Source organism: Hemicordylus capensis, chromosome 1, assembly GCF_027244095.1.
Source record: "Hemicordylus capensis ecotype Gifberg chromosome 1, rHemCap1.1.pri, whole genome shotgun sequence".
NCBI lineage: Eukaryota > Metazoa > Chordata > Lepidosauria > Squamata > Cordylidae > Hemicordylus > Hemicordylus capensis.
This window is the reverse complement of record NC_069657.1, coordinates 237,327,021-237,340,416: the sequence shown is the minus strand read 5'-3', so window position 1 is coordinate 237,340,416 and position 13,396 is coordinate 237,327,021. Positions and strand designations below refer to the sequence as shown.

Below are 13,396 nucleotides of genomic sequence, written 5' to 3'. Positions count from 1 at the left end.
TTGTCAGTGTCACTATTCATTTTTTTCCTTATTTGTTTGCTTTTATGCTGAACTTATTTCATTATATTTCCATAGCTAATGAGGATAATGCATGTCTGTCTCGGTTTTCTTGGAGGTTTTTGACATTTGCTTCCACATAGTTGTCAGGTTGGATGCAATGCAGAAAGAATGTGACATATTCAAATGTGGCAGAGATGGCAAACTCAGCAAATTGCTGACAGGGAAACTAAGATCTATTTCATATAATTACTCTCTCCGGTATTCCATGATTGGTAAATGTTGGGGAAGAAAAAAAATCACCCAATTCTGATTATAGCATGCCAAAGTTCAGCTGCCTACCTACGGAATCATCAGAATAGAATTCAACCATCACAAGGCATTTTTGAATGTTCATTGAACAGAAACCCTTGGCAAGTGTGCTCCAAGGTGAAACTAGATCTCTCATGCCTCATATGTGATCCCTCTTATTAGCTGATTATGATACTTTTTTCTACAGACATCTAACATCTTTGATTTCACAACCCATATTTATCTAATACAGGATAATTCAGAGTTTATACAGACAGGCATTGTCAGCAATATGGTCAGCAAAGATTTACAGAAGCCAACATTTCTGGTCACCTCATCTATATATTTAATTCTCCTAGACGTACCCATCGCTAATCCCATGCGTGGCAGCTCTTGCGAGAATTCGTGAGCAGCTGCGGATAGGATAGCAATGGGGATGGGGGAGAAAATAGGGATGCTGGCTGGCGGCCACAGGAGGCGGTGGCGGATCGGCCTGGCCAGTGGGAGGAGGAGGCAGTGGATGGCTGGCCCGGCTGGTGGGAGGAGGAGGTGGTGGGCCAGCCCGGCCTCCGGGAGGGGGAGGTGGAAGGTCATCTGACCAGCGGGAGGAGACGGCCGCTGCCAGGAGTTGGTGGGCTGGTGGGAGGAGATGGCGGGCCGGCTTGCTGGTCGGCCTGCCAGCCAGAAAATGGGGGGGGGAGTGGGGGGGAGATGTGGGCCGGCCGGTTGGCCAGAAATCCGGATAGGCCAGCAGGGGTGGGAGAGAAAAAGGCAGTGGTGGTGGGTGGGCTGGCCGGAAGCGCAGATGCTCTGTGCCCAGCCCAGCAAGTTTCAACTATTGTTATAAGAACATAATAAGGACATTTTTTAAAAAAAAAAGCCCTGCTGGATCAGGCCCAAGGCTCATCTAGTCCAGCATTCTGCTTCACACAGTGGCCTACCAGATGCCTCTGGGAAGCCCCCAGGCAAGAGATGAAGACATGCCCTCTCCCTTGCTGTTGCTCCTCTGCAACTGGGATTTAGAGGCATCTTGCTAGTTGCCTTTGAGGCTGGAGTGGCCTGTAGCCCTCAGACTAGTAGCCACTGATAGACCTGTCCTCCATGATTTTTTGTATTGTATTTTGTATAACTTGAGGAAAGAAACATCGACATACATGACAGCTGTTAGCTGTCAGTAATAGCCATCGGTAGGAACCTGACATGTCAGACCTATTCTGGTAGATGAGGCATTAATCTCATCAGAAAAGAAAGAGGTTGAATTTGAGACACTTTTGATCTTATTGAAGCTATGAACACAGCCCTAAAGGCAATTATTTTGTATATTTACTGAGTGTACTTATTGCTACCTTTCTTTGTTATTATCATTCTACACTTGGGGTACATTAAGGAATTATATAGAGCAATTTACCATTGGAAGATCACAGGTGCAAATAAACAAAATGGCTTCCATATCGTACAGCAAGTTGTGCATCCAAGAGGGATGCAGGCTCACAGGCTCCTAGGCACTCACCTTCCTCTCAGGCAAAGGTGAGAGAGGCTCCGTTCAAACAATGCTATACATCAAATGCTACTGCGACCTACTCCCCTTGGGAATGATGCACTATGTACGCCAATGTAAAAAACGCTCAAGCAATTAGTTCCACAGGAATTAATGAAAGGTAGCCACTTTATCATAAACTGATTCAAAATACTATCACTACCCATCATATAATTCATATATGCCATATACTAGTGTGAAACTCACAAGGTGGTTCACATTGAAGTGCATCTTGTCAGGACAATAGTATTTCCAACTAATTTATATTCACCCCAATCTAGAATTGCCACATTTTGGCAGGTGCATGACAGGCAGAAATGCAACAGGTGATGTTTCATCTATTTTACTTGTGGCAAAATTTGGTGGCACTTCCAATCCAGAGAGGTCAACAGCATTCAGTCCACTGGATGTGGTGGCAATCCAGTCAGACAGTCCACCGGATTGATTGAGGAGAATTGGAGAAAATTGCACACCTGCTGAGAGTTTTTACATGCCTAATATTTTTTCCATCCATTTCTATCTAGCTTTTCCCCTAGGGTACAGAGACATGAAGAAGAGAACATTGACAAAAGAAACAACCTGCTTTGTGGCACGTTTTATCAGCTTTATGGAGTAGCTTTCTCACAAATGGAAGCCAAGTTGAAATTGACAGTGATAAATACCCTGTATTGGTTAACTAGTCCCATGCTGTGTCTTTCTGTATGCGGAAAGCCCTGTCTTATAAATGAGTTCTTATTACATTCCTGTCCGGAACTTAGATATTTCTTTTCTTAAGAAAGAATGTCTTCAGAATGTATTGACTTACAGTGTCATCACCAAAGTACGATTGAATTGAGCCCTGCCTGATGGCTTACAGCTGTTCTGAGTTGATAATCGTGCTTGATTAGTATTGATTCTCTGAAAATAGAAACTAACAATGGCCTTGTTTTAGATCAAGAGGCATTTTTCTTTTCATTTGTAGCTATCGTTTCTGTAGGAGAACTAATGCAGGACCCCATGTTCATATGACAATCACATGCTATGTAGGAAGAAGCCTCCACATAGAGGCTTTAATAAATGTTTTCCCTACTCTTCAGGGATGGCGGGGAGAGGGTCAGATGGGCTCATCTGGGAGAAGCTGACACAAATAAAAACAATTGCACTAGTGATTGGCAGGCAGAGGGGTTTTTGTTGTAGCTGGCTGCTTCACCCCTTCCTGGATCTTCAGCTGGGTCCTGATTTGTGGCAAGTGCTTGTACGTGTCTCCTCTTCCAAAGGGGGGAAAAAAGGAATGGAGGCCTCAGAAAGCCAAACTGGTACGTCATCATCAGTTTTGAGCTTCTAACACAGCTCATCATTGCTTCTGCTACCATCATCTCAGGGAAACTAGGGGGGTCCACAACCGACGAGGTGGTCCAGAACTGAGGTGGAGGTCCAGACAGGGGACATAAGCTCCTACAATATCTCAGCCTCCTTCAGCAGGGTGTCATCATAATTGGGAGGCAAATTCTGTCTGTCTTTCAGAAGCTGTTGACTTCTCAGGGTCCCTGTCAGAGCCAGGAATTGCTTCGCTGCAGGGGTCTGCCTCTGCTCTTTGGAAGAGATCTCATTGGAATCCAGCTACAGTTGGGGCCTAACAGAAATGGATAGTTTGTCTAGACTGTCCAACCAAACCAGTTCTCATTCATACTTCTTCTTGTTTTTATTAATTTGGATGCGGGTTATTTTTTTTTTAAAGCAGGTACTATTTTGTTTACAATATTAGACTAGGGATATTATTTTGGAAAAATCATGCAAACATTTAAAAATGTGAAATTTAAAATCCAGGTTGTTGGTTACGAGAGAGAGAGAGAGAGAAAGAGAGAGAGAGAGAGAGAGAGAATGCAGTTTAATTATTGCGTGGCTTTCTCTGCTGCTGCCACAACCATTATATTCCTCATAATAGAACTTGCTCCACTGGGGGGTGGGACTGGAATCCAGGACAAAGAATACTTTGAGAGAAAGGCTACAGGACTATAAATATCATTTGGAACATAACATCCAAGTTGGAGCAAAATTTAGGAGTTGTAATGCTTGCCTTGCATTTGAAGCTAGTACTATTAACCTCTGAAACTTGTGTTTTCTAGTTGGGAAACGCGAGCCTTGGTAATATCAATACTTTCTATTGGCTAGCACCATCACATATCCACACAAAGATGTATCAGAAGGATCCTCAGTTTTTTCAGTAGCTGAAAGAATAGTTGTATGGAAACAATCCATTTTCACATCCCCCCCCGCCCCCGCCAAAAAACACTTTCCTTCAGTGCATGACCTAAAGAAAACTTGTTTAGTTTGTTCACCACAAGAGCGCCTTCAAGAGCGATTAGAAAAATATCTCTTTAGCAAATAATATCATCAGCAAAAGCAAACGGGCTGAAATCCTGAATAAGGCTGTTTGTACAGTGTGCAAAGAAGCACCCAGTGCTGTGCATTGTTTCCTGACAACCCTCCGCAGCACTGGTGCTTTTGTGAGGTTGAAAATTTCACCATCTCCTCTTTTCTGTCCTGGACTACTCGAAAATATGTCCCTGCAGGTTGTGCAACCCCAGGGACATACGTTCAGGTGCCACAAAGCAATTCTGGAGGAAGTGGAGATTGGCAAATGTCTGCCTATGTGATCACCATAGCTGAGTTAGTTGAAACCACTGCACAGGTGAGTCTCATGTAGTGCATGTGTAGTCTTAGACAGGATGGCAGCCATTGATCAGACGGATGCTAGATGTTGTATGCTTGACAAAACTCCATCTTCAGAGGAGAGCTGGTCTAGGAGAGAAGAGCTGGTCTTGTGGTAGCAAGCATGACTTGCCCTCTTAGCTAAGCAGGGTCTGCCCTGGTTGCATATGAATGGGAGACCTGATGTGTGAGCACTGTAAGATATTCCCCTCAGGGGATGGAGCTGCTCTGGGAAGAGCAGAAGGTTTCAAGTTCCCTCCCTGGCTTCTCCAAGATAGGGCTGAGAGAGATTCCTGCCTGCAAACTTGGAGAAGCCGCTGCCAGTCTGTGAAGACAATACTGAGCTAGGTAGACCAATGGTCTGACTCAGTATATGGCAGTTTCCTATGTCCTTATGTTTCTCTGTTCACCATCCTGTGAGCATTTTCTGGCAACCGCCCCACCCACTAGAAACTTCTGGCTGTAGGTCAGTCACAGGCCAGCCAGGACAGGAGGTCAAACATTTGCACATTTAATAGCAAATCTAATAAACTGTGTGTGGGGGGGGGGGCAAAGAGATAGATTCAGATCTACACCCAGCTATGGTGCCTAGCCTGCCTGCTGGCCTGAACTATCAATTTAAATATTAATATTCACTTTGTGATCTAGAGGAAGTGCAGCTATCCAGCTCCAGTGCCCGATAGCAGGCATGGCTTGCACAGCTGGAACTGGCCGATGGCACAGAAGGCATGGAGGTCTGCCCTAGTTCCCAGTGGGGGAGGTTTCAAATATAAAGCATTAGGGACAGGAGCCATTGGAAGTCTTTTTGAAATTTATTTTGCTCAGTTTCATAATACCTGCATGGGAGACAAAAGAGTTTGCTGGAGTTGCTCTAGGATGCAGAGGAGAGCTGGTCTTGTGGTAGCAAGCATGACTTGTCCCCTTAGCTAAGCAGGGTCCACCCTGGTTGCATATGAATGGGAGACTAGAAGTGTGGGCACTCTAAGATATTCCCCTTACAGCCGCTCTGGGAAGAGCAGAAGGTTTCAAGTTCCCTCCCTGGCAGCGTCTCCAAGATGTCTGTGTTTCCCTGGCTTCTCCAAAATATGGCTGAGAGAGATTCCTGTCTGCAAACTTAGAGAAGCCGCTGCCAGTCTGTGTAGACAATTCTGAGCTAGATAGACCAATAGTCTGACTCAGTATAGGGCAGCTTCCTATGTTCCTATGATGTTTGGGAGCAGGAAAGGCTACAAGCCAGGGGGTTAACGCCATACTGGACTCTTTGAAAAGCTTTATGTGGTAGACTTTCAGACTTTGGATTTGTTTCTAAAGCCCTGGTTGGTGATTCTGCCTTAGTGAAGTAGAGAAGAAGTAGAGAAGTTCTCTCAAGTTAGCCTTTGTTTTGCTTTTAATGTATTGTTTATTCTTTTTACCATTACTAACCCTGGAATCCCTGTGATAACTCACTGTGGCGCCCCGGGGGTGCCAAAGAAGATAATTCAGTCAGCCAGTTGCTGTAACCGGCTGACTGAATTTTGCTTGCAAAACAGTGTTTTAAACTCAATAGATTATTGTAGGGAAAAGCTCCAAATCTGCTCCCAATAGCATGGCTTGCCCCCCTGCCATCATCATCATCATCATCATCATCATCATCATCATCATCATTATTAGCATTATTTGTTTAAAGGGTATGCTTGCTGTTAATTATTTTTCTTTGCAACTTACGGCAGAATTAACTGTTACTTTCTTTTATTATAATTACTTTATTAACTGTTACTTTATTACAAATAATTATATTTGCCGGTGTACTGGGTATGCATGCCACAGGCAAACATCCCTTTGCTTAAAAGAGGAGGGGGGGCTAGTTGTTGCATGTTGGTAACATTGCCATAGACATTATGTCGTATAAGAAGAATCGCAACAAATGCTCTTAAACTGCAAGAGACTTTCTTACTGTAGTCTTTATTGGGAGGTGCTTTTCTTATTTCGGACTACTTTTTGTGTGTATGTTAACATGTTTTTTAAAAGTGTTAATACCCCCAAAGTGCACTGGTGGCTGACATGATGCGCAGTTTTATGCAGCTGTGCCTGGGACTGCTGCGCACTCCTAAGCAGCAGTGATGCCCCTCTGAATGAGGGGTTGCACAAGCAGCACTCCCTCCATTTTCTCCATTGGGGGAAACTACAGCAGTGCTGCTTGCATGACTGTTCATTTGGAGCAGACTTGGGGCTGCTAAGGCGCCCACAGCAGCCTCACTGCACAGCATGACAGTTCCATAATGCTGCACGTCATGTCCTCCACTGCTTCTCACAGTTTAAAATGGACTGCATCCATTTGGGCCTTGGAGCTGACAGAATCTTCCTGTCTCTCCCCCTGCAGCTCTTTCGACTTTAAACTCAAATAGAGACCCCATACAGGACGTCTAGAAGCCCTATGTAGACATTACATTGTATGTGTGTACAAGTGTCTGTACACACATACAAACATGCTTTTGTGTGAATGCCTGCACACACACATTCTTTTTCAAAATAAGCCTGGGTACTGTCTACTGAAATTCAAGATTCAGATAGGAAGGATACTATTATATTTGTGCTGAATATAATGAGGCTGTTGACACAAGCAGCCCTACCTGGCTTTGCACAGTCCTACCCAGGTAGGGCTGGTCAGGTGGAGCACCAGGATAACCCGAGGTTTTCCCCTGGGCTATTATCCAGGTAGAAGGTTGCAAGAGAGTCCTTCTGTCTGGAATCCCAGTCGTGTGTCTGCTTGGGCTGCCTATGCCTAGAGTGCCTGGCTTGCAGGGAAATCCCCCAATGCCTTGCGCTCCTTGTGTGTTGCATTGTGGGATTTCTGGAGGCCAGGCTGCGTTTCCCCACTTGCCACTTGCCACAGCAGCAACTGTGTGCATGGCCGAGCAGCGTTGCATGAGGATCACCACAGTTGTGAGGGGAAAGGTAGGTATACTCCTCCCTTCATGCCAGCTCTTCCTAGCCACCAGGGATTTGAGTTGTGTGAATGACCTTATTGTGTGCCTAACAGAACACGTGTGTACATGCATACCCTGTGCACAGATTATACATATGTTGAATATTACATGTGAATTTGGCTCTAGAAATCATGCATTGTTATGTCTTACGCTTACTTAAATCTTCGTTAAATTTTAACGTGGTGTAGTGGTTAGAGTGCTAGACTAGGACCAGGGAGACCCGAGTTCAAATCCCCATTCAGCCATCATCCTTGCTGGGCGACTCTTAGTCAGTCACTTCTCTCTCAGCCTAGCCTACTTCACAAGGTTGTTGTGAGGAGAAACTTAAATATTTAGTACACCGCTCTGGGCTCCTTGGAGGAAGAGCGGGATATAAAAAATGTGTTAAATTTTTTTTAGATCTGTATCAGAAATTTCTTTAAAGTATTTTTATCATTGTTCTTCTTTTCATTACCAGCTTTTGTATCTTCTCTGACAGTTGAATAGCAGTGCCTACTGTTACATGTTTATTCATCTATCTACAGAGGTATTATCTAGTCTATAATAATCACCTGATTTGTCTGGGATGACAGACTTGTGACTCATATAGCATGCAAATGTCCTTTACAGTAGCAGGTGAAGGAGTATATTTGTAGCAATATAATAGTCTGATTAGGAAAAATTGCACAACTTGTGATTATGTTTCCCATAGTAAAACAAAAACGTAATTATTGCAAAAAGAAAAGTAATTTACCAGTTTTAGAACTAGCAAGTCTAAATTCAAAGTTCAAGACAATATTAATTGAGATTTGAATCCTGAAATCTTGATTCCAAATTGTAACTAAATTTAAACTTAACTTGCCGGTCTGGGTTTCCCATTAGGAAATGTATCAATCACATGTAAATGTTAAGAGTCCAAATTATAATATTCTTCATTTCAGAGCTCTCATCATTTTGAGGTGGAATTTACAGTGAGCTTGTGGGTCTTTAAAACGTATGTAGGAAAACGGAACCCCAGCTCACATCTGTACTGGAAGGCCGGCTGCCAGTTCTGAATGTGTGGATGTAAATGCTTTGTTGAATAAAGATTATTTGTGATATGTTCATATTATAAATGGAATGGATACCTAAGCATGGTCTTCTTCACTAGAGCGAATCACAGCACTTAATATCGGGGCATAGAACATGATGACAATGGAGCACCAGTAGAATCTGATGACATCAAGGAGACAGTTTGGAAAGAATAAGGGGTTGTTTTCTTTCAGTTTGACTGTCAAGTGGGCTCTGTTTCTGGCAGCGGGAAGGGACCGCTGTGGTTCCTCGTAGGATAGGATCTCTTTGGGTTCCAAGTCTTTGAAGTGGTAAGTTGTATCAAATGCAACTTAAATGTGATTTTTTAAAAAACCCCAAAAAACTTTTCTTCTGAAATGGTTCTGAAGACAGTTAAGGCATGTGAACATTGGGCTGAGAGTTCACTATATTAAATATTTTTTATTTCTATATTTTTAAAAATTAAAGTTCTATGTTCTTGCTTGTAAAGAGGTCAGACACATGGCATGGCAACCCCATTAACTTGCCGCAGAATCATAAAAGTGAGCGGGAAGTGATGAAAAGAGCTGTTGGGAAGTCAGTATAACTAGTAACTCACCACAGTTTCATATGAATGACGATGTCAACAGTCATTTTTTAAGGTGCACAGCAGAAGAAGCTCCAGACCTCACTAACATGTCTCATCATCAAGAGAGCGGTGATATGTTGATGACCCCACATGCAGTTCGGTGGGGGTGGGGAAGGCAGGGTTCCACCTACCTTCCCCCAATGACTGCTCCGAGCCCCTATGCCGTGCAAGCCATGCACCCACATGGCCAGCACTTTTAAATTATTATTTCTTGTTTACACAGTCAGACAGGTGTTATTGACTGGTTTGTTTTATCTAGACATCGAGTCCTTCCCAAGGACCTGGGATGCCAGAATTTTATTGTCAATGTGGTTGCTATTGTTATAGATATCGTCGCAGAATATAGGCTGTTCCCAGTAAAGCTGCTTTTTGTAATTGGCTGATGGTGATTTCTGTGGCCCCTATGGTGTTGAGGTGCTCTTCAAGGTCTTTTGGAAGACCCAGGGCGCCAATGACCAGGGCGCCAATGACCACTGGGATTATTTTGGTCTTTTTCTGCCACAGCCTTTCAATTTCAATTTGTAGATCTTTGTATTTGGTGATTTTTTCCATTTCTTTTTCTTCTATTCTGCTATCCCCTGGTATTGCTATATCGATTATTTTGACTTGTTTTTCTTTCTTCTCGACTACAGTTATATCTGCTGTATTGTGTGGCAGATGTTTGTCTGTTTGTAGTCGGAAGTCCCATAATATTTTTACATCTTCATTTTCTACAACTTTTTCAATTTTATGGTCCCACCAATTCTTGGCTACAGGTAGCTTTTATTTTTTGCAGATGTTCCAGTGTATCATCCCTGCTACCTTGTCATGCCTTTGTTTGTAGTCAGTCTGTGCGATCTTCTTACAGCAGCTGATTAGGTGGTCCACTGTTTCATCTGCTTCTTTACAAAGGCAGCACTTGCTGTTTGTTGTTGACTTTTCTACTTTTTCTCTTATTGCATTTGTTCTTAGTGCCTGTTCTTGCGCAGCTAGTATTAAACCCTCTGTTTCTTTCTTCAAGTTGCCATTCTTAAGCCATTGCCAGGTCTTGGTGATGTCTGATTTTCCACTTATATTGTGCAAATATTGACCATGCAGGGGCTTATTTTTCCATTTTTCTGCTCGGTTCTTGACTTGTTCTTTCTTGTAGACCTGCTTTCTTTCATTGGTGTTGAATAGTTTATTAATAATAATAATAATAATAATAATAATAATAATAATAATAATATTACATTTATATCCCGCTCTTCCAGAGTGGAGCCCAGAGTGGTGTACTGCATACTTGAGATTCTCTTTCACAACAACCCTGTGAAGTAGGTTAGGCTGAGAGAGAAGTGACTGGCCCAGAGTCACCCAGCTAGTATCATGGCTGAATGGGGATTTGAACTCGGGTCTCCCCGGTCCTAGTCCAGCACTCTAGCCACTACACCACGCTGGCTCATCTCATGCTTGGGAGCAGCATGGATGACTATCTGCACTGCTCCCCGCAATGTGGGTAAACAGAGGCCAGGACTCATCCTGGCCTCCGAGAAGCTCAAATTGCACCACATGGCGAGCACCGTGCACGGGGGGATTCCCCCAGGGGACAGGCGCTCTAGGCACACGCCTCTGTGTCAGCGAAAGCAGCTCACGCTGACACATGATCCTGGGAGCATTTGTACCCTTAACCTTGGCTAAGAGCTGAGTTTTGGTGCTGGATTTCACACTGCAGCACTGCCAGGATCTGTGTGTCAGTGTTGGAATGCAACGCAAAGGAAAGTCCAAGGGGTGGAAACTAACTCTAGCCCATAATAGAAAGGTTTAGTATTCAACTCCTGAAAGGTCATGTTACGACACTGTGAGACTGTTCACACAAGCAACCCAACCTGGGCTAGGGCAGCCCAGCTCTTGACCCCATCGCTCCCGACCCCAGTGCTTCCACCCCTGCTAGCCCAACTTTTTAACCCGGCATTTAGCCGAGGTTAAACAAACCTTGGCAGGTGCTTGTCTGCACATTCACCGCTGGGATAAAAGGCTTCCCCCCAGCCTGCTGCCATTTCCGGCTGGGTGCCAAGGGAAAGGAGCAGCTATGCCAAGTGCGGCAGCTGCTCGAATGAGAGCAGCTGCCACACTCATGCCATGTGGCCCTCTGAGATGCGGGAGGGGGGAGTCCTCCCACTCCCAGATCTTGCCGCCGCTGCACCGCCGCTCGTGTGGGCACATGAAGGGGAGGGTGGCTGCTGTTTGTCTGCTGGAGAAGGCAAGTGACTGAGCTCCTGTCTTCCCCGCAGCCCATAGCAGTAGCCTCTGGAAGCCGTGTGCATGACCTCAGGGTGTTTTTCCAGGATGACTGAAATAATCATAGGATGATTAGAATGATGAAAAATCTACCCTGAGCATGCATAAATGTTGAGTGAGCAGACTTCTGGAGTCCTCCTCCTGCATTTTTAGGGGGAACCCCAGTACCAGCTACCATTTTTCTTAAAATAAGCTGTCATTCTTTAAATGGAGGCTTTTATTGTCATATCACACATTTAAAATAAAAAAAGATTTTCTGGAAAGACAAAAACAACTCTGCGTGGGGTGAACCAGTGCTCTGTGTGGGGGTGGTGCACCCACTGGCCCCACCCTGGTAAGGTCTAGACGAAGGAGTAGTCCGAACCTTTCATTACTAAAGGTTCCAGTTATTTTAGTAATGATATTCCCCATCTGTTGACAGAAACAGATCATGGCTGGGAAAACAGAATTGAAAACAGAATTTTAAGCGTGAGATTTCACAGATGCTTAATTCTATTGAAACTCTGGAAACAGTTTGGAACATTGTTGACAACCAGAATTATAGTTGCTAGAAACGAAAAACAAAGAGGACTTTTTGGATGTCATCCATTACAAGTTGGGCTTTCTTAAGCTCATTGAGATCAATGAGCTTAAGCATACTTACTTCTGTGATGGACTGTGGCCCTCCTGTTGTACTGCAAAACAATGCAACAAAACAATGATCTAGCCAAAGTTAAGCATGGAGATCAGTGCCACTGATTTCAGTGAGAAAGATATAAGCATGTGCTTAATTATTCTATGGAAATCAATGTCCTGGGATGTAAAAGAGCTTTTACTTTGGTTTGATAATCATGGTTTGTAATGAGAATGAATCACTTTCTTTCAATGAGAGCCAGCGTGGTGCCCTGGTTAGAGTGCTGGACTAGGACCAGGGAGACCCGAGTTCAAATCCCCATTCAGCAATGAAACTAGCTGGGTGACTCAAGTATGTAGTACACTGCTCTGGGCTCCTTGGAAGAAGAGCGGGATATAAATGTAATAATAATAATGATGATGATGATGTGTTTGTGAAGGAATGTCTGAAACATTTTTGTGAAATATGGAGTCCATATATTAATTACTGAAATGGGATTATTCCTAATCACATTGTTGTACATCAGTAACCTCTTTCTGTTGTGCATAGCATTAGGATACTATAGAATGTCACACTTTTTCTAGCTCAGCATTCTCATTTCCAAACTTTGAATACTGCCAGTGCCCAATTATTTTGTATGGTTAATTGTATAGTCGGTTATTTTAAAAAGCAAGTTGTATTCCAGGTTATTCAATCTCTCCCCCGCCCCCCCGCCCACATCCTACCTGTTATTTCCAAAAGTGCATTTTAACAATTAACTAGTAGGTTGTGCTGGAGATTAAGCTGTTTGGCCAATGGGTACAGTAGATTCCAGTGGCGTGTTACACCAGTTTTCTGACACAAAAACAGAGAATCATTTGTTTAGCAACGTGATTTTGCCTTATATGAAAGCCAAGTATGTTATTATGGCCAGAAGAAGTCAGACTCTAAAAGTGGATTTCAAAAAGCAGTTTTATGCTGCTAAATATTGGTACTGCATCAATGTAAAATTAGTGGACAGAGGTACATCTCCTTAGTGAAAGTTAGAACTCAGTGAATGGTTTGCAGTAACGTACACGTAGCTGGGGAGACTATACAGCCTAACCAAAATAATTTCTGTTTTCAGGTATGATGTTATCAGTTTGGAGTATTTTCATTGCTTTTTCTAGACCTGTACAGAGCGCATCACTGGGTGGCCACATAGACCCTCACTTGTGCTTGATGAAACTAACTTTTGCCTTTTGTGGGAGATACGGATTCAATCTTGAGAGTGAGAATGTTGTTCAGGCACCATTAAATTTCCCCCTGTTCCAGGAAGGGGACCAGTCAGTGGTCATTTGTGATCTAGCATGTTCCTACACCCATAGTTTTTTTCCTGTGTGGTCTTATTGCAGTTCTTACTTTGCTCT

At 43.6% G+C, this 13,396-nt stretch overlaps 1 protein-coding gene across 4 annotated transcripts in view; it reads left to right on the top strand.

Annotated features, from left to right (window-relative positions):
- The first annotated feature begins 8,693 nt into the window (after positions 1-8,693).
- Positions 8,694-13,396, top strand: part of LOC128341085 (uncharacterized) — a 239,414-nt gene continuing 234,711 nt past the window's right edge. For 3 of the 4 annotated variants that reach the window (XM_053287347.1, XM_053287431.1, XM_053287192.1), the window contains exon 1: positions 8,694-8,822. The gene's annotated coding sequence lies outside the window, so the exon portion shown is untranslated. The remainder of the gene's footprint in view (positions 8,823-13,396) is intronic. The other variant, XM_053287274.1, reaches the window with a different exon arrangement.